The sequence below is a fragment of the Bos indicus genome, chromosome 25 (genome assembly GCF_029378745.1).
Source record: "Bos indicus isolate NIAB-ARS_2022 breed Sahiwal x Tharparkar chromosome 25, NIAB-ARS_B.indTharparkar_mat_pri_1.0, whole genome shotgun sequence".
NCBI classification, from domain to species: domain Eukaryota; kingdom Metazoa; phylum Chordata; class Mammalia; order Artiodactyla; family Bovidae; genus Bos; species Bos indicus.
Window position 1 is genome coordinate 4,509,975 of NC_091784.1, and position 23,085 is coordinate 4,533,059.

The window sequence follows — 23,085 nt, forward strand, 5'->3', positions numbered from 1 at the left end:
GCCCTCGAAGACCCTCGCGGGGCGGGAGCGCGCTGCTGGGCCCGGCGAAGCCGAAGGCGGCCTGGGTGCTGCTCGGGGCTTTTTTTTTTTTTTTTTTCTTTTTTACGGTTGCAACTGCTCCAAGAGGAGCCGCTCTGGCGCTCTCCCTCCAAGCCCAGGGCCCCCTGGAAACTTGCGTCACAGCCACCGCTTCCCACATGTAACTTGGGGCCGACTTCAGAGGCCGAACGGCTCCCTCCCTCACTCCCTCCCTGCCCAGCTGCCCGCCGCTGGCCGCTCGGCCTGGCCGCCGGAACCTGGGAATCCCGGAGCCGGAGAGGGGAGGGCAAAGGGGTGGGGGTGGGGGAGCGCCGGGCGCCTCAGATCCTGGGGCTGCCTTAGGCAGCAGGGGCCCGGGCGGGGAGGGAAGGGTGGAGGCGGGCCAGGACAGCAGCAGACCCGGAGGCCAGCTGCCGGCGCGGCCCGAAGGTCCGGTGGCTGCTGCGGGTCGCCTCCTGTCCGCTTCTCTTTAGCCCTCCGCTGGGAGGCTGGACAGCGAGAGGCCCGCCGAAGCTTGGCCTGGGCAGGCGGAAGGCTGCAGCTGCCCATTCGTGGCGAAGCTAGGGCGAGACTCGCTCCCCCGGCAGGGTGCGCTCTTTACCAAGGGTGAAGGCCTGGGACTGAGGAGGAAAGGACTCCTGGCCGGCGAGCTTCCGTCCCCCGCTTCCCGCGTCCCCTCCCCCGGCTCCTGGAGGTTGGCCCCTGGCTCAGGAAGACCGCGCCTGCCTTGGAATGTCCTTTCTCCTGCCCACCGCCTTTCCCAATCCCATCCGCCTTCCAGGTTCCCGCCCAGATCGCGCCTCCCAATTGAAACCCTCGTAATAACAAAGATTACTGTTATGATTAGGAAATGTTGTTGTTTTTAGATATTCGGAGCCCCTTATAGAGGCCTGGCAGTTTTGCCTGAATGTTTTGCAATCCTTCAAGTCAGCTGTTGGGTAACATCGGGGGTCCCTGGGAGGCTTCATTGCAGGAGCAGGAAGGATGACATCGGAGACAGTAGAGGATACAGGGCCACTTAACTGTGTACACTGCGCAGCGTCCACAATGCCTGATGAATGAATGAAGGAGAGCTGGGGGAAGTGCGTCCACCCCTTGCTCTGTCTTCTTCAGAAATCCCTTGACCCAGCCGGAGCCTGGTTCCCTGGGCACACTGTCACTCCAACTGGCCTCCCCATTTCTGCCAAAGGCACCTTCTCTTCTAGGGCCCTGTCTTGTCTCCAATGCACAAAACCACACCCCCTGGCACAAACCCACACCCCTGGCTCAGCTGGACCAACACCTGAAATACCACTGCCCTCACCACCCACCCAACTCTTGTCCCGTCACCTCCTTCATGACAGTAGCATGAGAAGTCCCCAAACTCCGGGCTGGTTTTTTTCTTTTTGGGTGTGTTGGGTCTTTGTCGCAGCCAGTGGGCTTCTCTAGTCGTGGTACCTCGGCTTAGTTGCCTAACCAAGGGTCAAACCTGTGTCCCTTGCATTGAAAGGCGAATTCTTTACCACTGGGCCACCAAAGAAGTTCCTCCAGGCTATTTTTCATTCCCAGGAGGCTCTGTAGACCCCCCTACCTCTGACCCTTTCTTACTTCCTTCCCGACTCCTAAATTCGGGCCACTGTGCCCTCTGGAGTTCTCAGAGGCTGTTCCGCAAAATCACTTTGATCCTTGGACCTTCCCCCTCCCCTTCTTACTCTAAATTAGGCATCAGCAAACTTTCTTTAAAGGGAATGTAAAAGTTATTTGCACGTGGAATCTAAAATATGACACAAATGACCATATCTAAGAAACAGAAACACAGACAGACAGAACAGACTCACGGTTGCCAAACAGGGAGGAGGAATGGAGTGGGAGTTCGGGATTAACAGATGAAAACTATTATATATAGGACGGATAAACAACAAGGTTCTAGTGTATAGCACAGTATTCAATATCCTGCGATAAACCATAATGGAAAAGAATATAAATATATATATATATTAAAAACTCAATCACTTCGCTGTACAGCAAAAATTAATACAACGCTGTAAATCAACTACACTTCAACAAAAAAAATTTTTTTTTAATATTTGTATAAGCTTCCTATTGCTACTATAACAAATTACCACAAACTTAGTGACTTAAAACAGCACAAGGGAATTACCTGCTGGTCCAGTGGTTAGAATCTGCACATTCATGGCCATGGCCCAAGTTCAATCCCGGGTTCCTGGTCAGGGGAACTGAGATCCCACAAGCTACATGGTGCAGCCAATTAAAAAAAAAAAAAATATATATATATATATATATACACACATATACATACACTTTCTGGAGGTCAGACATCCAAATGGGTTGTATTTGGCTAAAACCAAGGTGTCAGCAGGGCTGCATTCCTTCTGAAGGCTCTAGGGTAGGAAGGGGAATCCATTTCCTTACTTTTCCAGCTTCTCGCGGTTGCCCACCCCTTCTTGGCTCCCAGCCCCTTCTATCTTCAGAATGCATCACTCCAACTTCTTCAGTCATCACATCTCCTTATGCAACTCTGACTGCCCCCCCCCCCACCACTCCCTTATTGATGACCTTGGGCCCAAGCAGATAATCAGGAATAATTTCCCCATCTCAAGATCCTTAACTTAACTATATCTTCAAAGTCCCTTTTGCCATAGAAGGTAACTTATTCACAGGTTCCACAGATTAGGACATGAACATCTTGGGGAGGTCATTTTTCCGTCTACTGTACAATCTCAGTTCATACAAAACCTGGCAGAGGTTACAGTATGCTCCATCAATTTCACTCCTAGTTACACATCCCCCAAAAAATGAAACCAGGGACTCAAACACATGATCATATACCAGTATTCACAGAAGCATTATTCACAACAGCCAAAAGGTGAAAACCATCAATGGATCAATGGATAAACAAACTGATCTATTCAAACAACTGCATATTATTCAGCCTTAAAAAGGAATGAAGTTCTGATATATGCTACAGCCTGGCTGAACCTTGAAAACACGATGCTAAGTCAGATACAAAAAGTCACACATCGTATGACTCCACTTCTATGAATGATCTACAATATGCAAACACATTGAGACAGAAAGTAGATTAGAGGTTACCAAGGGCGGGGGAGGGGGAGGGGAGATGAGGAGTTATTGCTTAATAATGGGTATGGAGTTTCTGTTTCGGGTGATGGAAACTTTTGGAAATAGTGGTGGTGTTTGCGCAATATCATAAATGTAATTAATGGGACTGAATCGTGCACTTTAAAACAGCAAAGTTACCATTCAGGTGAACACACAAAAATTTTAAAATGGTAAATTTTATGTTATATGCATTTTACCACAGTTTTTTAAAAAGTTAACCAAAAAAATTAAAAAGGTCAGTGGTCTGGATTTGACTAGTGGGCTATAGTTTGCTTGACTCCATAGGTGAGGGGAGGGGGCTACCGCAAGCCCCTTGTCTTCTCCCTTTGCTCCTTCTCCAGTTTAGGTTTCACAGCCCAGCAATCTAATCATCTTGCATGCATGCTCGCTTCTGAGTCCAGCCCTCCACCTGTCCTGCCCCTGCCCCCACCCCTGGATCTGAACAGCGCTGGGAAAAGGAAATCTCACCATCTTACTTTTAAATGCTGGACCAAGATGCTCAAGTGGCTCCTTTGCATAGCTGGCCATCCCCTCGTATGGCCCTGGTCCCTCCTCCCTCCCTTCCCAAGGCTTCTCTGCCTCCCCCCTGGTACCTGAAATCTGCTAACCAGCCAGCACCTAGATGTGGGTCCATGTTCTGTTGGTGCCTGGAGAACCCCTCCAACGTGTATTCTCTCCAGCAACTGTCCCCCACTCCTGCATCCTTCCCTCCTGCCTGCTACTGGCTCATTCCCATGTGGAGAACAAACCATTTTTATTCCCATTTAAAAACGGTGGAGTCCCTGGTGGTCCAGTGGTTAAGACTCCATGCTTTCACTGCCATGGGGCTGGGTTCAATCCCTGATCAGGGAACTAAGATCCCATCAGCCCCATAACTTGGCCAAAAAGGAAAAAAAAAAAATGAGACAATCATACATCCCCTTCCAGCTACACTCTTGACTGCAAAGCTCCCTAAAGTGGCTGTCTATGCCCACTTTCTCATCCTGCTCACTCCATCCGAAGCCAGGACTCCATGAAAACTGCTCTCACTGGTGACTCCAAGGAGCTCTGTTTCCTGTCTTCACTGTATCTGACTTTTTTTTTTTTTTCAGTTCCTGTTCAGGGATTGAACCCGGGCCCCCTGCAATGGAAGCAAGGAATCCTAACTATTGAACCACCAGGGAAGTCCCTAAATGACCTTCTTGAAGCTCTTTTCTGCTTAGCATCTGAGATATCCCGGGGCCATAGTCTTCAGACCTCATCTCTGTCTACACACAGTCCTCACTCTTTGGACCACAGGGTTTCCAGAAAGCACTTGAGGCCATGCAGTGTGACTCAGAATCCAGGAGGTTCTGCCCCAACCCCAGCTCCTGGTGTTATCAGGGTGACCGCAGTCAAGTTCCTTAACCTGAATCAGCTTCCTGGTCTGTAAAACAGAAGCCCTATAGTACCTAGCTTGCAGGCTGACTGTCACAAGAAGTCACTGGCACACCTGGCTTGTCATAGCATTAATAAGCGGTATTTCCTGGTATCACTGGGTTGCCATGGGTGACAGTGGCCAGAGGTAGCTGGCCAGGGAGAACAGGGGAGGGACAGAGGAGGGGCCCAGCTTTCCCCTTCCCCTGCTCAAACTTGTCATGGTAATGAGACTTCCCTGGCAGTTCAGTGGTTAAAACTCTGCACTTTCAATGCAGGGGGTACGGACTCAATCCCTGATTGGGGAACTAAGACCCCATATGCTTTGTGGCACAGCCAAAAAAAAAAAAAAAAAACTTGTCACAGTGAAAGGAAGCAAGCATGTTGCAAGTTTCTTTTCTGTTGATCATGGTGCTCACCCGCTTTATAGTAAAGACACTCACAGGTAGGATCTGATGTGAAAACTGGCCTGCAGACAGTTTGCCCTTTAAAAGGGAAGTCTCTGTGAAGACTGTCATCAAATAACTGCCAGTGGACAATTGGTGTTAGAAATGCAGAAGATCAGAAATGCAGATTACAGAGCTGACAGACAGCCGGCCCACCTGCAGCAGGACTCTGGGGCTGGAGACCCTGGGGCAGACAATGCTTTGGAGAACAGGAGAGGGGACCGGACTGACTCAGCCTAGGGGAAAGAACCAGGGGCCACAGTGTGGCTAGGACACCGCAGAACCCCTGCCCTCCTTCCTCTATGTTGTCAAACCCAAGCCCAATCAGCCCACTTCCCCCCATTCCCCTTTGCTGCCTATCCCCCAGCCCCACTCCCAGATTCCAGGTAGGAAGAGTGATGAGCAACAGGCTCTTTTGATGACTGGACACAGAAGCCATGGTCTATTCACCCAGTGAAGAGTTGCTCAGCATGTAAAGGGATGAAGTACTGATACATGGCACAAGGTGGATGAACTTTGACAACGTGACGACCAGTGAGAGAAGCCAGACATAAAAGGCTGCATATCGTAGGATTTCATTTCTATGAAGTGTCTGGAATAGGCAAATCCACAGAGGTAGAAAGTGGATTAGTGGTTGCCAGGGAATGAGGCAGAGACATTACTTTGCCAACAAAGGTCTATATAGTCAAGGCTATGGTTTTTCCAGTGGTCATGTATGGATGTGAGAGTTGGACTATAAAGAAAGCTGAGTGCCAAAGAATTGATGCTTTTGAACTGTGGTGTTGGGGAAGACTCTTGAGAGTCCCTTGGACTGCAAGGAGATCCAACCAGTCCATCCTGAAGGAAATCAGTCCTGAATATCCATAGGAAAGACTGATGTTGAAGCTGAAACTCCAAAACTTTGGCCACCTGATGTGAAGAACTGACTCATTTGAAAAGACCCTGATGCTGGGAAAGATTGAAGGCAGGAGGAGAAGGGTATGACAGAGGATGAGATGGTTGGATGTCATCGCCGACTCAAACATGAATTTGAGTAAACTCTGGGAGTTGGTGATGGACAGGGAGGCCTGGCGTGCTGCAGTCCATGGGGTCGAAAAGAGTCAGACACGACTGAGCGACTGAACTGAACTGAACTGAACTGAAGGGAATGAGGGGGAGTCAGGGGGAAATGGAGGGTGGGTGCTAGGGTACAGAGTTTCTTTGGGGGGAGTGATAAAATCTTCTCAATCGATTGTGGTGATGGTTACAAAACTGGTTGTATTCAAAAAAACCCACTTAATTTTACACTTTAGATGGGTGAATTATATATAATAAAGCTATTAAATTAAACAGCTGTATTTCTTTAAAAAAATAGCTTTGTTGACCCTGAAGATTTCCAGAAGTCCCAGGAGCCCCAGAAACCTCAGGGATCTCCTAAAGCAAAGGGTTCCAGAGCATCTTTCTTCAGCCACAGTGGGATGTGACTGCCCTCAAGGTGCCATCAGTGCTACCCTTTCCAGAACACACTTGCCCTCCTCTGAGGCTGGTTGTAAGCTCAGGCGAGAGACGTGAGCCCTAAGACCATGGATTTAAACTGCAGCCAGGAGGGCAGGAGGGGGGACCATCAGCACAGAGGCTGTGGCAGGTTTCCACTTTACAGAGCGCCCGAGGAGCAGGGGACGGGTTTTTCTCAGTTTTAAACTTTTATCCTACATTTGCATCTAGAATACTGTTCTCCTCTTTGGAACGATGATGGACTTATTCCCTGTTGCCACATAAGATTTCCATCAATGTATTGGCTTGAAATGGAGAAGGCGATGGTACCCCACTCCAGTACTCTTGCCTGGAAAATCCCATGGATGGAGGAGCCTGGTAGGCTGCAGTCCATGGGGCCACGAAGAGTCTGACATGACTGAGCAACTTCACTTTCACTTTTCGCTTTCATGCACTGGAGAAGGAAATGGCAACCCACTCCAGTGTTCTCGCCTGGAGAATCCCAGGGACAGGGGAGCCTGGTGGGCTGCTGTCTACAGGGTTGCAGAGTCGGACACGAACAGTACCATTTATCATTGCCAGACGTGGCATGGCTGGGCTCTCAGCTCAAAGTCCTGCCGAGTGAAACTGAGGCATTGGCAGGGCTGCAATCTCATCAGGGCCTTGGATGGTTTTCCAAACTCACTGGTTGTCAGCAGGATTCAGTTCCTGCGGCTGTAGGACTGAGGTCCCGTCGTCGTGGGCTGTCGGCTCCTGTACACCATCCTCAAGCCCTTATCCTGTGGTCCCTCCATCTGAGGAACAGAGAGGGTCCCACACATCAATTCCCTCTCTGGCTTTGAATCTCTCTAATCTCCTCCTCCACAAGCAGCTGGAGAAAATCTTTTTTTTTTAAATGGCTTTGAGTGATTAGGTCAGGCCCACTTGGATAACCTATCTCTTAGGCAACTTATAACCTAATTACGGGAGTGATGCCAGGGTCACAGGTTCCACCCACACCCAATGTAGGGAGTTCACGAGAACAAAAGTCATTGGGGGGGTCATAGAAGAATTCTGCTGCCACAGAGGGGAGACCATGAAGGAGGTACAGAGAAAGTTAAGGAACTTCCCTCAGGAAGTACAGAGAATTGGAGATGGAGCCTGAAGCAGAAACGGGGGCCCCAACCCTAATCTGAAGCTTTATCCTCTACACAAACGTGAGAGAAGCAGCAGGTGGATGGACAAGATGGCCTTTCGGGCTCCGGCTGATGTTTCAGGCCCCAGCATGCTCACGTGCACACGGGGAATCCCGGCCTTCTTGGGGTTGAGGGGTGTAGATACCAGCTATGGGAGCACGGATTAGACCCCATAGAAGCATAAAGCCCTTGCCTGGGAGATGATCCTAAATGCTCCCAGGAAGGCAGAATGGGGGTCAGACGCCTCTGTTGGGGTTTGGAGCAAACCGCAATACCGGCCAATGCCCTTTCCTACCCTAACCACAGGGAGAGTCCTGGGCCAACAAGACGGGGGTCCCCCAACCACTAGGGGGCGACCAGCACACACAATGTTTTTTGTCCAGGCTCACCCTGAGTACATCTGGGAAACCCAACTACACATACCAGGGTGGAAGCTCTGACCACCCAGCTTCCCACACCCCCAGGGCCTCAAACCCCCGGCCACCAGACCCCGATCTCCAGATGCCCGCTTCCTTCTAACAGGCTGATCTGATTCACTTTGCTCACAAGTGAGCCCTTGACAAGGGGGCTGGAGCCCACCTGTGACATGTCCCCTGTCCCCTCTCTCTGGTCCCACCCTCGCACTCCGTGTTTCCAGGCCCGACACTGCAGCCCATGGTGGGGAGCCTCCTGGCTTCTCTTCTCTTCCTCCAGCAGCTCGCCCTGTCCAGGCTCCCCCACTCCCCAACCCTGGGAAATGTTCCTCTGCTGCTTTGCAACATGTCGACTAGGAGGAGCCAGGTTGTCTGCTTCGATTGGGTGCATCCCCATTATAAAAACTCAGTGAATGGCCATCCTGGCTGGACTTTCCATTTTAGACAGCAATGGTTGGCTGACCACTTCCTCAGTTGGTTGTAAGCCGTCAGAGCAGTTACAAAAATCCCACCAGGAGCCTGGGTCTCAGCACAGCAGTAAAGGGGACCAGGGGTGCAGGCGGAGGGGAGGACGGGGCCTCTGGGCCTCCGGTCAATATAAAGGAGGCTAAGTCGGTCGAGGCACCAAGGGAACTGTGGCCGGAGGGGACAAAGGGTCAGCAGAGGCGCCACAGGAAACCGGGAGGGAGCATTTGGGGTTCAAAAGGAAAGCAGGAAGCAGGAGAATCAGGGAGGAGGGCTAGAGGGGTGCTGCTGAGCTCAAGAGGCTGTCCAGTCTCCCTCTGGGCTGCAGGCTTTCCTCTGAAGGAGACAGGGATGGGGAGAGAGGGCAGGACGTCCAGCCCCATCTGAGGATGGGACGGGACGGGCCAGGGGAGGGACGGATGTCTGCTCTGATGAGAAAGCAGACCTGGGTGGGCTTCGAGGGGAAGCTGATGGGAAACAGGAGGAGCTCTCCCTGGGGAGGGGGGCTCAGCCTGCCAGGAGGCCCCTGTGTATATGGGCACGAGAAGTCTGGGCCGCACGTGTGCCTGACACCTGCTGCTCTGGCGGCTTTACCTGCATCCCCCATTTCATCCTCACTATGGACCCCCAATCCTGTTATTCCCCGGGGACTTGCCAGGGTCACCTGGCCAGTCTGTACCAGTGCCTGGCTCCCTTCAGGCTCCTCTCAGCGACCTGGCTGTGATCATCCCCAGAATAGCCATCAGGCTGAGAACTCACTCACCTGGTCCCAGGGGTCCAGCCCTGCCCAGGTAAGGCCAGGTGCAAGAGGGCAGCTGAAGGATGTGTAGGGCGAGAACCCCATCTGCTGAAACAAGGCCAGGTTCACGGTGATAAAGAACCCACGTGCTGTGGATGAGAGTCAGGGCCAGACAGCCAAGGGAAGGAGCAACTCAAAGGGTCAGGGAGGGCTTTGGCTTCAAGTCTGGGTGGACAGGGAGAAAGAGGGCGAGCAAGCTCCCTGGAGGGGAAGCTGGCTGGAGTGAAGGAAGGTTTCCCGGTGGCGGTCTCCTCCCTCGGCCTCTCCGGACCACGCGCCCACGTGCAGCCGCACTGCTCCCACCAGCACACTGGGGGTTAACGTCTGTCTGGTGCAGTGACCACAGCGGCAGGCTGTGATGCCAGTAATGCAGAAGCTGAAATTTGAGAAGCAGAGGGGAGAGGGGCAGGGCTGGGAAAGGCTTGGCAGCAGAGAGGAGAGAGGGTTTCCCTGGCAGGAGCTGCAGCTCCGCTCCAGCGGCCAGAAAAGACCCTCCCTCCGCCCCCATCCCCTCTCTTCATCACCGCCCCTCTGCCTTAGGCTGTGGGCTGTGGCACCCACTCAAGGTGGTCCACGGTGGGCCAGCGTCCGAGCCCTTGGGCCACGGGGCTGCAGATCCGGGCTGCGGATCTGGGGAAGGCTGGAGGGCGTGCCCAGGCGGCCAGCGGAGAATGCGTGAGGCCCTGCCCGGCACTGCCGGAAGCGCTGGGTGGGGAGCAGGCCGAGGGCAGAGTAGGGAGGAGGAGGACAGGAGGTCCCCAGGCGCCCGACCTCAGAGGCCTGGCCTTGACTCCCCACTCCTCGAACAGGACTGAGTCATGGGAGATACATGAAGCTCCCTGCCCCCTCCCCGGCCCACTGCCAGCCTGCCTCTGCCCTGAGGACCGACCTCGAGTTCTTCCCAGGCCTGTGCGAGGTGCTGGGGACAACGCGAGCTGCTCATCTCCCTGCCCTTAGTCAGTCCCACAGACTTTCGGCGGGTCTATTATTGTGACCCCCATCACAGATGAGCAGATGGAAGCTCAGAGAAGCTCAGGAACGTGCCCGAAGCCACACAGCCGGAGTGGCAAAGCTGACTCAAACCTGGGATATCTGACAGCAGTTACCCACCATGCCACACTCCTGGGAAGGAGAAAGGAACAAAGCCCACCAGAAGGTGACCCAGGGCTGCATGCCAAATCCAAGAAAGCAAGAGATGTAAGGCAGCCCGGGAACCCCAGGAAAGAGGCTGCAGGTGAATGAAAAGGGCAGCAATGTTTGGGGCTTGTACTCCCCGAGGTGGTGCAAATGGCATCTGGAGGGAGCAGGGCCGGGTCTGGTCCAGCCTGGATCCATGGATGATGATGCTATGGCCACAGGGACCTCTTGTAACCCCTAACGCACATCCCTTGGAGCCGCTGGATCACCACTGAGCAGGTGACCCACTCACCTTGACAGATCACAGAGGACTTCTGGGACTTCAGGTGTGCATGGTCCTTGTTTGAAGAGTCAGCAACATCTACTGTGCAGTAACAGTGGGCAAAGCTCTGCTAAATACAGGCAGAAACACCGGGGTCTGTTGACCAGGAGGCAGGAGGGTCCTGGCTCCATGGCTTCCAGCCGTGACGTGACCTTGGCTCACCTCTCTGAGCCTCAGCTTCCTCACCTGCCGGAGGGGGATCGTGTCAGCACTGAAACAGGGCTGCTTTGAGGATTAAATGAGGTGTTTGTCAAAAAAACACTTAGACTGGAAAAACCTCATCTTTACAAAAATGTGTACATGCATGTTCCTAGCAGCATTATTCACGAAAAGTGGAAACAACCTGAATGTCCTCTGATGGACAGATGGATAAACCGATGCTGATCCATTCAGACAGTGGAATATTATTCACCCATAAAAAAGGAATGAGGTGGATGAACCTTGAAAACACGGTGCTCAGTGAAAGAAGCTAGATACAAAGGACCACATATTATAGGACTCTGCTTATATGAAATGTCCAAAACAGGCAAATCTGTAGAGTCAGAAAGCAGACTAATGATTGCCAGTGGTTGGGGGTGGGGAAGGAGAGGAATGGGGAGTGACTGCTAATGCATTCAGGGTTCTGTTTTGTTTTAAATCAATGTAGGGGCGGGTTGTGCCATGCAGCTAGCAGGATTTTAGTTCCCAAACCAGAGACCGACCCCAGGCTCTGTGCAGTGAAAGCACAGAGCCCCAATCACCGGACCACCAGAAAATTCCCAAAATCAATAAAAAAAAAAAAAAACAAACAAACCAAAAAACTAGTTTTAAGTTCACAGCAGTATTGAGCAAAGATTCAGAGACTTTCCACTTACTCCCTGCCCCAACATGTGCAAAGCCTCCCCCATGATCAATCCCCACACGAATGGTACACATCTTACAGTTGATGAATCTGCTGGGCTTCCTTTGGGGGGATGATAAAAATGTTCTGGAATTAGATGCTGGAGACGGATGCACAACTCTGTGAATACATTAAAATCCACTGGATTGTAAATTTTATTTTTTATGTGTACAAACTGCTTTATTTATTTATTTCAGCTGTGCTGGGTTTTGTTGCTGTGCAGGCTTTTCTGTAGTTGCAGGGGGTGGGCTACTCTCTAATTGCAGCGTGCGGGCTTCTCATCACAGTGGCTTCTCTTATTGCGGAGCACAGGCTCTAGGTACACACGGGTTCAGTAGCTGCAACTTGCTGGCTCTTAGGGAACGAGGGCTTCAGTAGTTGCGGCCCAGTTGCTCCATGGCATGTGGAATCTTCCTGGACCAGGGATCGAATCTGTGTCCCCTGCATTAGCAGGTGGATTCTTTATCCACTGGGCCACCAGGGAAGTCCTGGATTGTCCATCTTAAAGGGGTGACTTTTAAGGTATGTGAATTATACCTCAGTTTTTAAAAAGCACTTAGTAAGAGCTCAGAAAACGTAGCTTTCGTTACTATGTCCTTCAACTTCAGAGAGTCTGTCGTCTAATGAAAGAGACAGATGAACATGTTGAAAAATCTTAGAGAAGAGAGCCAGGCAGCGTGGTCCCAGCAGTCTGGGACACCTGTCCTAGAGTCAGGCTCAGGGCACGTAGGATGTGGACAAGGGATGGATGCAGGAGCCCCCCATCGCCGAGGGGGCTGATGTGGTGATAAGCTCCACACAGGAGTGCCAAGCCCACCATGTCCAGAGGAGAATAACCGTGAGTGCGGGAGGCTGGCAGGGATCTGAAGAGGTAGCATTTGGACTCAAGTCCTTAAGTCGGAGGATGTGGGTGGTTTGGTGGGGATGAGCAGACGCCCAGATGTGTTGCGTCCCAGAGGGATGCTGGGAGGCAGGGCTGGCAGGAGTGGAGGGTGCTGAACCCAGGGTGGGGTGGGGTGGGGGCACGCTCCGTGGAGCACGTCCTGTGCCCCAGCAGATTCTGGGAGGGGCTGCACTTCACAAATAGCTGCAAAAAGCTTACAGGAGGCCGGCCCTCCACCCTCCCAGAACCTCCAGGTTTCTCTTGAAGCCTCCAAGAGGTTCCGACCACTCTGGGCACCGGGTTTCCTCTCCTGAGGAGCCGCGGGCCTGGGTTCCCCTTCTGAGCCACCCCCTCCCCCAGGTCCCCGGGTTCCAGGAGAGACAGGATAGGAGACGGGTGAGCCTGGGTCCCTCCCTTCACACACACACACACACACACACACACACACACACACACCCCACCCCGGTCAAATGACCAGGCAGGCTTATGCTGCACAGGGAGGGACAGACCGTCATTCCCAGGAGTGATCCTGGGCCCCTCCTCCAGCCCTGGTGGAGCTGAGGGCACAGGGAAGAGACTCCCAGGGGCAGGCCTGAACCTGCAGGCCTGCAGGTGATGCCCACCCACTTTTCCCCCCAGCCCTTTCCTGTCCCTCCTGCCTCCACCCTCTGCCCGCTGTAGTCCCTAACCCAGGGAGAAGCCAGACAGTACAAAATTCCTTGGAGAAGAGAAAGGAGCCTGCATGCTCACTCCCACATACACACACACATGCACACACCATTCTTTCAGCCCACAGGGCAGATCACAGAGCACCTAGATTCAGGACAGAGAAAGGCACCAAGGTCACTTAGCTCTGTGTCTTCTCCGGGCCAGACAGGTGCCAGAGGATCTGCAGGCATGGTCTCAGTCAATCCCAAAAAGAATCCCATGAGATTTCATAGATGAAGAAAATGAGCTTTTGAGAGCTTAGGGAATCTAGCCAGTGGGACACCCCAGTAGGTGAGGGTCATAAGGCCGAGTGCACTGCCTGGCAGAAGTGCCAGATGCCAGTCCTGTGGAGGCAGCTCACAGAGTGGCTTCTGCCCATCCTCTGGCACTGGCTCCTTTGGGGGACCACCCCCAAATCCCACCTTCTTTGTGTGGCTCTCGGGGTGTCAGCCATGCACTGGAGTGAGCTCCTGACCCGGACTTGTCCCATCCAAGTGTCCAACATGAGCTGGGCCCAGCTGAGCCAACGAGGGGCAAGCCGAGGGTCTCGCTGGAGCCCCAGGGAGAGGCAAGCTGGGAGTTCGCAGGCCTTGGGGAGCGACGGCCTGAGTGAAGCCACACCAGACACTGGGCCGGGAGATGCAAGCCCGTGTCCCAAGGCCACTGACAGCAGGGACGAGCTAGGCCCTCAGCCTTTGCAGTTACATCAGCTCTTAAGCAACTGGTCTTTGAAGGAGGGCCCCAGGCTGTCCTGCTCCCTTAGGGGCTCTGGTGGCTGAAGGGCTGGGACAAGGCTGGGGACGGGGCCTCACCTCTCTCCCAGAATCCTGGGTGGGGAAGCGTGGGACCCTGGCAGCCTCTTCCTCCTTGGCTCCCTTGCTCACTTTGACCTTCAAAGCTGACATCTGCCTGCAAGACTCCATCTCTCCTCCTGGAATCCAGCCTCCAGATGTCGGATCCGAGTCGGTGGCGGCGGCCGGCGGCAGCAGTGGCTGCCTGCCTCCCCCCAGAGTGAATCAGCCACATTCCAAAGGTGCGAACACAGACGCCGCGCCCTCGGCAGCCTAGGGCTGCAGACTTCCTCCCCAGGCCCGCCCGGCCCCTGCTCCCCTCCCTGCCCGCCTCTTCCCAGCCAAACCGGGCTTTGGGCTTCCTTTCCAGAGACATTCTCCTGGAACTGGAACAGAGAAAAAGCAAGCCACTGGGGCTGGGAGGCACCCCGACCCGCCCTGCTGGCTCTCTCCCCTGCAGGGAGTGTGGACCCCAGCCCGGCGCCCCGGCTGTTATCAGTACTTGCTGTTCATTCACGCTGCAGGAATTTACTGAGCACCTACTATGGGGCAAGCAAGAAGCAAGCCCCTGACTGGCCGGAACCAGACCCAGCAAGAGTCAGAATCAGCTCCACAGACAACAATTCCAAGTGCAGGAAGAACTCTTAAAGAAAGAAAGAAGAGGCTGAGACAGAGGACAAGTAACAAAGGGCGGGTCTCTCTTGGGAGTCACGTGTAAGCTGAGGTCTGAAGGATGAACGGAAACCTTATCTACAGTCACTTCTCTGTGTCCCGAGAACTACAGCAAAGCAACCCCAAAGAATGTCTCTCGATTCCTCAGAAAGTTTTTGAGTTCTTGTGTTCATGCCTTCTGTCAGCATTGATGCAGGGAAGTCTGGCTAATTATTCTGATTTCTTTTTGACCATGTTGTGTGGCATGTGGGATCTTAGTTTCCCAACCAGGGAGCAAACTTGAGTCCCCGGCACTGGAAACGCAGTGTTAACCACTGTCCCCCCAGCGAAGGCTCCTGGCTAGTATTTTTTTTTTTTTTTTAATAAAAGCTTTATTGCAATATAAGTCACATAGTATATAACTTACCATTTTAATGTATACAATTCAGTGATTCTTCAGTATTTCAATGTGGTACAACCCTCACCACAATCCATTTTAGAATATTTTCATCACCCTCAAAGAAACCCTGCCCTGCTTACCACTTACCCATGCCACCCTAGCCCCTGCCCCAAGCCTCTGGCAACCACTCACCTATTAACTCTCTATGGATTGGCCTATTCTGAACATTTCAGAGCAAAGGAATCATACAGTATGTGGTCTTTTGTGTCTGGCTTCTTTTGCTGAAAGAAGTGATATCATTCATCCACATGGTAGCCTGTGTCAGTACTTCAGTCTTTTTCCTGGCTGAGTAATATTCCAGTTGGTTTCTCCATTCATCCACTGATGGACCTTCGGGCTGTTTCTACCTTTTGACTGTTGTGAATAACGCTGCTGTGAACATCTGTGTACAGGTTTTTCGTGGACATGTGTTTTCTCTTGGGGGCACACCTGGGAGTGAAGTCGCCAGGTCAAATGTGACTCTATCCTGAGGAACTGCCAGTGGCCGCACCACCTGATACGCCCAACGTGCCCACTAGCAGTGGGAGAACATTCCAATTCCTCCCTCTCTTCCTCACCACTTGCTGTTGCCCCTCCTTTTTTGTGACCGCCATCTGCTGGGTGAAGTGGTACCCCAATGGGGTACTGAGCTGCATCCCCATTCGTGACTGCACTGTCCCACTCCCTGAGGATTCCAGTGTTTCCAAGCCCTACAACAGGTCCTGCTGTGATCCTCCTCCTCCTTCACAAGGGTCAAACCCTAATCCAGTCCAGCGCCTGCAGACCTTCAGGTATGAGGAGCAGTGGAGAGGAGAGACAGGCATCCTGGTCTGTGCCTCCAAGGAAGCGAGTGTGCAAGAGGAGCCTGGGCAATTGCCTCCAGGAGTTCCTGCAGGAACTGAGGCCTTCCTCTCTGCACAGAGTGGGGTTTCACCTGTTCCTTCACGCCACGGCCCTGGATAGTACGCACACCATAAATAACTGCCGAATGGGTGAATGAATGAACAGGAGGTGAAGAAAGAGAACCCAGAGTCAGGATTGGCGGTTAGAAGCTAAGGCTCTGGGGTGAACTGGTTTCCACTGAAGCCCACCTCTGCTGCTTTACAGCTGCGTGCCCAACTTCCTGGCTTCTTTGAGCCTCCCTCGCCATCTACAAATTGGGCCTGACAGTGACTTTCTACCTGACAGCATTTTTTTTTAAGATTTATTTTTTTATTTTTGGTTGCATGGGGCTTTGCTGCAGCACAGGCTTGGCTACTCTCCAGCTGCCGCGTGTGGGTGTCTCACTGCGGCGGCTTCTCTCATTGCGGAGCACAGGTTCCAGGTGCACTCGGGCTCAGCAGTTGTGGCGCATGGGCTTAGTTGCCCTGCAGCACGTGGGATCTTCCCAGACCAAGGATTAAACCTGAGTCTCCTGCATTGGCAGGCAGACTGTTAACCACTGGACTAGCAACGAAGTCTCTGACAGCATGGTTTTGAGGATTAAATGCACCAAGCAGTGTTTAAATTAAATTAAATGTGCCAAGGAATTCTAGACACCAGGTCACATATCATCAACCCTCACAAGTGCTTTGTGAGATAAGACTGTTGTTATTAATACCTGCTTTGCCATTATAGACAAGGAAATGGGGATTTGGGGGGCTCAAGAAATCTGTCCAGGCTAAAGGCCAGGAAGGGCAAAGCCAGGATCTGAACGAAGACCCGGACTCCAGGCAGGGGCACTGACTCAGTGCCACGTGGCCCCTGACACAGATGGGGAAAAGCCAGGCAGCCTCCAAGTAGTCCAGTTCAGCTGACACCCCTGGGCTGAGTCAAGCTCTCAGAAAGTGAGGGGGCCACTGGGGAGTTCAAAGGCCCCTAACTGCAGTGGCCAGATGAAGGGACTTAAGAGATGTGTGATGGGGGGTGGGGGGCGGGAATAAAAGAAAAGGTATTAATACAAAGAGACCCCTAGCCTGGGACACCAGGACAGACACCCGTGTGGTGGGTGGAGGTGTGTGTGCACTCAGGGGTCTGGAAGGTGAGAGGGCACTATGACTTTTAACAGGGAAAGCAGAAATAAGTCAGAAGTTTCCAGCAGGAAGCCTGGCTACTGGGATGGGCACTCTTTCCTGTCAGGGGTACAGCTTGGAAGGAGGATCGAGGAATCCACGGTGGGTGGACCCCCCTCAGAGTGACAGGTGTGGCCAGACTCCCCTCAAGTCAGAGCCTGTATCGAAGAGCTCCATGGGGTTAGCCGAGGGGAGATATCAAGCTCGCCCCTGAAAACGTCGGGCTGATATACCTCAGAAGCTGGGTAGTATTGGGGGGACTCTCCTGAATAGAGATGGGGTTCCTCTCTCACTTTAAGAAAAATCCATTTATTTATTTGGCTGCGCTGGGTCTTAGTTGCAGCAAGAGAAATCTTCCTTAGGGCATATAGGATCCTTTAGTCACAGCACATGGGACCTAGTTCCCCAACCAGGGACTGAACCCAGACCCCTTTAACTGGGAGCACAGAGTCTTAGCCACTGAACAGCCAGGGAAATCCCTCCCCCTCACTTTTGCCTCTTTACCTGAGGAAAGGCATCAGACAGAAAAGGACCAAGGAGGGAATCCTAGGGAATACCCAGTTTTAGGGGCCCACAGGCAGGCAGGCAGTGCAGACCCCGGAGGGCTTAGGGAAGGACAGCTGGGAGGAGGTCTGCCCAGGGGGAAGGCTCAGGACAGCCCGGCGGTAAGCGGCTCAGCGGTAATCGGGTGATGGGGTAGCCTGCTCTTTGGGGGAAACGGCCGGGGATGGATCAAAGCAGAGCTATCACTTGAGACGCCATCATTTATTTTAAACAGGGAAGAAGCTCAGCTGATGACAGCACCCCCAACGGAGAGTGGAATGCACTTAAATCCAGTCGTGGAAAACATTAACACACACAGCAGGCTCTGGATCTGCTAGAAGGCTCCAGAAGGGGTTTCTCATGGCTGCCTGGCTGGGAGGTCCAGGACAGTGGTTTTCCAGGTTTCAGAGGACCACATGCATCTTAACTGCTTGGGAGCTTGTTAGAAATGTGTATCCCTGGGCCCCGCCCTCAGTAAGTCTCTCAGTTTGAGAACCACTGGGGCTGTAAGGCTCAGAAGCTCTCCAGCTCAGTAGGCGACAGACAACACAGAGACTGATCTGAGGGGACCAGCTCTCAGCTCGTTCGGGCATTCTCTCCAGGTTCATCCCTGTGACTTGCAGGACTCAAATGTGACACCTCAGACCTCTCCCCCTCCACCTGGACATTCCCACACTCTCAGCCTACCTGGTCAGCGGCCAGAGCTCCAGCTGCCCCCTCAGTTCAAGGCCAGGGTGTACGGAAGGTTCCAGGAGCCCAGGTAGGATGAGTCATTCTCCTGGGGAAGCCCTCTGCCTGGCGGGTGCCCCCAGGGTGCCTCTGGCCCCACCTGCAGCACTCCCACCCTGAGAAGGGACTGACCTATCTGACTGTGTGGCTGAGAAGAAAGAAGAGCAGCAAGTGTCTCCATCCCCTTTGGTCATTGTCCCCTCTGCCATCCCTACAACTCCACAGAGTATATGTGTGTGTGGGGGGGGGCAGGCGGCGGGGGTGGGAGGGTGTCTCCAGGCCAAACACGAAATATATCTCCTCTACAGGGTGAATCAGCTCCCTGAGGGGCAGGGCTCTGGAGTCAAATGATTTGGACTAGGATCCCACCTCTGGTCCTTTAAAAAAACAAAATTATTTGGCTACATTGGGTCTTAGTTGGGGTACACGGGACCTTCAATCTTCATTGCAGCATGCGAGATCTTTGGTTGTGGTATTTGAACTCTTAGTTGCAGCATGTGGCATCTAGTTCCCTGACCAGGATCAAACCTGGGGCCCTGGACTGGGAGCCAGGAGTCTTGGCCACTAGACCACTAAGGAAGTCCCCTCTGCTCCTTGACAGCTGTGCACGCTCAGGCCAACCACTTAACCTCTCTGAGCATCTACCAAATGGGCCTGATGGTAAGTTCCACTGTGGTCCTGCACCACCAGGACTGTGCTCCTGCACCACCAGGACTGTGCTCCAACACACAGGAATGGGGCACATGCCGAATCCTCCCAGTGCCACATTTCACACCATGGCCCAGAGGCCGAGGCTGGAGTCTGTGCCAGGCTAGAGGAGGGGCAAAGCTGAAGACTCACCCCCCTTGCCCTGTTAGAAACTCAGGATCAGAGGCATAAGCAAATCTTCACAGGAGATTGCCCCTTCCCACAGCAGAGAGCGGTCAGCGTGGCTAGCCAAGCCCAGATAGGAAGCACTGAGGCCCTTTCCCTCTGGTCTGCTGCTGCTGCTGCTGCTAAGTCTCTTCAGTCGTGTCCGACTTTGTGCGACCCCACAGACGGCAGCCCACCAGGCTCCGCCATCCCTGGGATTCTCCAGGCAAGAACACTGGAGTGGGTTGCCATTTCCTTCTCCAATGCATGGAAGTGAAAAGTGAAAGCTAAGTCGCTCAGACGTGTCCGACCTTCAGCGACCCCATGGACTGCAGCCTTCTAGGCTCCTCCGTCCATGGGATTTTCCAAGCAAGAGTACTGGAGTGGGATGCCATTGCCTTCTCCGCCCTATGGTCTGAGCAGTGGCCAAAGAATGTGCTGCAGGTGCAGACACGGGTGGGTTTCGTTGTGTGTGTGTGTGTGTTAACCTCTCCAGGCTCGCGTGTGTGTGTGTGTGTGTGTTAACCTCTCCAGGCTCGCAGGGATGTTTGGGGGATTCTGCTTGTTCTGCACTTGCTGGTTGCACGCACACAGAGCCTGCCTGTCTGGTTGACTCCGCCTTTGTTACTGCTCTGGAGCACTGAGGCTCACAGGGCTCTCCCCTGCCTCCCCCTGCCTCCAAGCAGCCTCTTCCAGCCTCTGGGCCTTCTGTCCTCCCTTCCCAAGCCCACTTGTACCTGCTCCAGAGCCTGGAGGGATGACAAATGCCTCCCAGGCAATAAAAGCCTTTCCTGGGTAGGCGGACATCCTCGAAGACTCCTGCTACATCCTCCTTCTGTGTAGATTTCAGGCTGGATTTCAGGGCTGGGTATGAATTACAGCAGACTGGCTTTGGGGAAGATTGTTAGCTAAAGGGCCCTGCCTGCCCGTCCTTCCCTTTGGGCAGTCAGTCACACCCTCTCCCTCCAGCACTTTGGGAGGAAATTGAGGTACAGCATAAGAACCTGACTGGGTCAAGGTCACCCTATTCTGGGTCTCCTGGGTGTATCGGGCAATGACACCAGTCTCCTTGGGCTCCAATGCTGTGTGACCTTGGGCAAGTTATTTAGCCTGCCTGAGACTGATTTCCTCTCAGATAATGCTAGCGCCCAGGGCCGGGCTGTCCTGAGGCTTAAAAAAAATAATATACATAGAGCACCTAACACTTTGCAGGACACCTGCTCAACACTGAGCCATTATTATCATGATTCCATCCTTTCCTTCTGCCTGTCTCCATTCCAGCCACACCAGCCTCAATGGCCGGCTGCCCCCGACACCCCCAGGCACCGGCCTGTTTCCTCGCTTCCTCCGGGTCTTCGCTCAAAAGTCACCTTCTCCAGGGCCCCCCCAGCGGCCTGGGTGGTGCCCATCCCGTGCTTTGTTCTCACCCTGACACTCATCCGACATACTGGACGTTCTACTGATGCACCCGCCGGCCTCTCTCGCTCTGGAGCACAAGCCCCGTGAGGTGCAGGGCTTTTGCAGCCTTCTGTACCCGGGGAGCCCGCGCTGGAGTGAATGGGTTCCTGTCGCGCCTCCCGGGTTGCGGGCGCGACTGCGAGCCTGACTCAGGGACCAGATCGCGCCCTGGGGGCCGCCAGGCCGGGTCTGAGCTAGAGGAGCAGCGAGCACTGGGGCCTCGGGCCGGGCGGGTGGTGGAAACCCAGGCCCCGGGGGCCGGCGCCGGAGACAAAAGGCGACCCTACCTGCGCTAGGGGCGCGGGTACCTCCCCCAGGGCGGCTCCGGCGCGCGCCCCCGCGAGGTCACGTCCGGGGCGCGCCGGCCGGAAGCAGGCCCCGCGTGCAGGGCGGGAGGGGCGGGGCGTCTGCGGCAAGACCACGCCCCTCCGGCCGCGGGCCCGCGGCGAAGGCGGGGCCAGCAGGGACAGGGCTGCCTCGCACTTCCGCTCTCCTCCGCCGGCTCGTTTATATTCATGAGGCGAGGGGCGGGTCCCGGGTCCCCCATCCCCACCCCGCGGCGCCCCGCCCCCCCCCCAGGCCGCGGATCCCGCCTCGGCGGAGGCTCCGGCCCCATTGGGGCGCCCCCGGCTTCCGCCTCTGGGAGGGAGTTTCCACTTGGTCACGACTCAAAAATGTGTCGCTCCCGCTCCTCCGCCCCCTCGTCCCTACCACGGTGGGGTCTCCTCCCTCGGAAGACAGCGGGGCGGGGTCGGGGGAGGGGCGGCTCCTCCTTCCCGGGGCAGGTCCGTAGGGATGGGGCTGACCCTACCCTCCCTCCCTCCCTCTCTCCAAGTTAGCGCCTGTAAGAATCCTCCTTTTTAGAAACGGTATTGATAATAGTTCTAATGGGTTGAACGCTTACTCCACCAAGCACTGCGTGTTATATGAACTACCTCTTTAATCCTCCCAGTAGTCCAACTCAGCTAAATAAAACACTGTCTCAATAATCAGAAGATCAGAAAGTTGAGTGATTTACCCACCACCACACAGCCGCACTCCTTAGGCTTTTTTCCGGAAAGGTTGGTACCGTTAGGCTGAAGTGGCAGGTGCTCACCCCCGCCCCTTTCAAGAAATGGGCTTATTACTTAAGGCACTCCAGGCTGGCTGGGCGTGGCTGAGGAGTGGATCTGAAAACCTCCTTCACTTGGGGAAGACTGGGGGAAAAAACAAAGCAGGGGGGCAGGACAGGCTGCACAATGGACCCGATCCAGTGCAAAAATGAAAATGCACTGGGTCTGTTCAAAATTATTAATAATCCCAAGATGGTGAAGGCAGAACATTCAGTGCAGTATGGTGGTGGTTTAGTCGCCAAGTCGTGTCTGACTCTTGCGACCCCATGGACTGTAACCTGCAAGATTCTTCTGTCCCTAGGATTTTCCAGGCAAGCATACTGGAGCGGGTTGCCATTTCCTTCTCCAGGGGATCTTCCCGACCCAGGTATTGAACCTGGAGTCTCCTGCAGCGCAGGCAGATTCTTTACCAACTAAGCTACCAGGGAAGCCCCAAATCACCCTTGGTGGTGGATGAGCCCTGATGTGTCAGGTTTGTGCGACTGAACAGGTGAATGTCCATAGAGCCCTGATGAAGGAGCTGGGGGCACTTATAGAGGCGGAAAAGCCAGCATGGACACCCCCACCTCCAGTGTCTGTCTCTCCCTGCCCAGGAACCTCACTCCAGGCTGACGTCTAGAGCTCAGCCTCCAAAACTCCAAAAGCTGAGTGCTTCAGGCCCTCTAGGGGTCAGGTGTGTCTCCAGTGGGATAGTGTGTGTCAAACCCAAAAGACCCTGCTGGTCCTGGGGGCTGTGCCTCCCGGGTGTTCTCAGTCAGGGGCCCTGCTGGCAGGTGGGCTGGGTCATACATGCTGGGCCCAGCAGGGCCCTCAGTTCTGACTCAAAGCCCTTCTTTCTCTCTGGAGCTGAAAGTGAGGAACAGTCAGGGCTGATTCCCAGAATAAACACCCCACCCATAGTTAGCCCCAGCCTTGCAGCCATGGCAAGCCAGCACCAACGGGGAGAGAGCTCTCCAGGCTGACTGCTGAAGGTTAATAAGTCACCCTGATCTCACTTCTTGCCACAGCTCCATCCTTGTGCCTGGGCCCCACTCACAGTGGGTTGCAGGCTTCATTAATAATAATAGCGCAGCTACTATTTGCTGCGCTGTTTCTCCCTTCCAGCCCTTTGTGTTCCCTCTTAGTAGAGCCTCATATAGCCCCATAGCAGGCATGAGGATCATGGTTTCCCAGAGAGGGAAATTAGGAGAGAGTTGATGACTTG

At 53.9% G+C, this 23,085-nt stretch overlaps 1 long non-coding RNA gene across 3 annotated transcripts; it reads right to left on the reverse strand.

Annotated features, from left to right (window-relative positions):
* Positions 1–6,319: 6,319 nt before the first annotated feature.
* On the reverse strand, positions 6,320–14,317 carry LOC139179694 (uncharacterized). Of its 3 annotated transcripts, XR_011563997.1 has the most exons (5): positions 14,068–14,317; positions 11,705–11,784; positions 10,755–10,970; positions 9,290–9,701; positions 6,320–7,267 (listed from the first exon to the last, which is right to left on the reverse strand). It is a non-coding gene; the product is annotated as an uncharacterized lncRNA (long non-coding RNA). The 3 variants fall into 3 exon arrangements; XR_011563998.1 differs by having other exon boundaries at positions 9,290–9,370; positions 11,705–14,317; XR_011563996.1 differs by having other exon boundaries at positions 11,705–14,317.
* Positions 14,318–23,085: the final 8,768 nt, after the last annotated feature.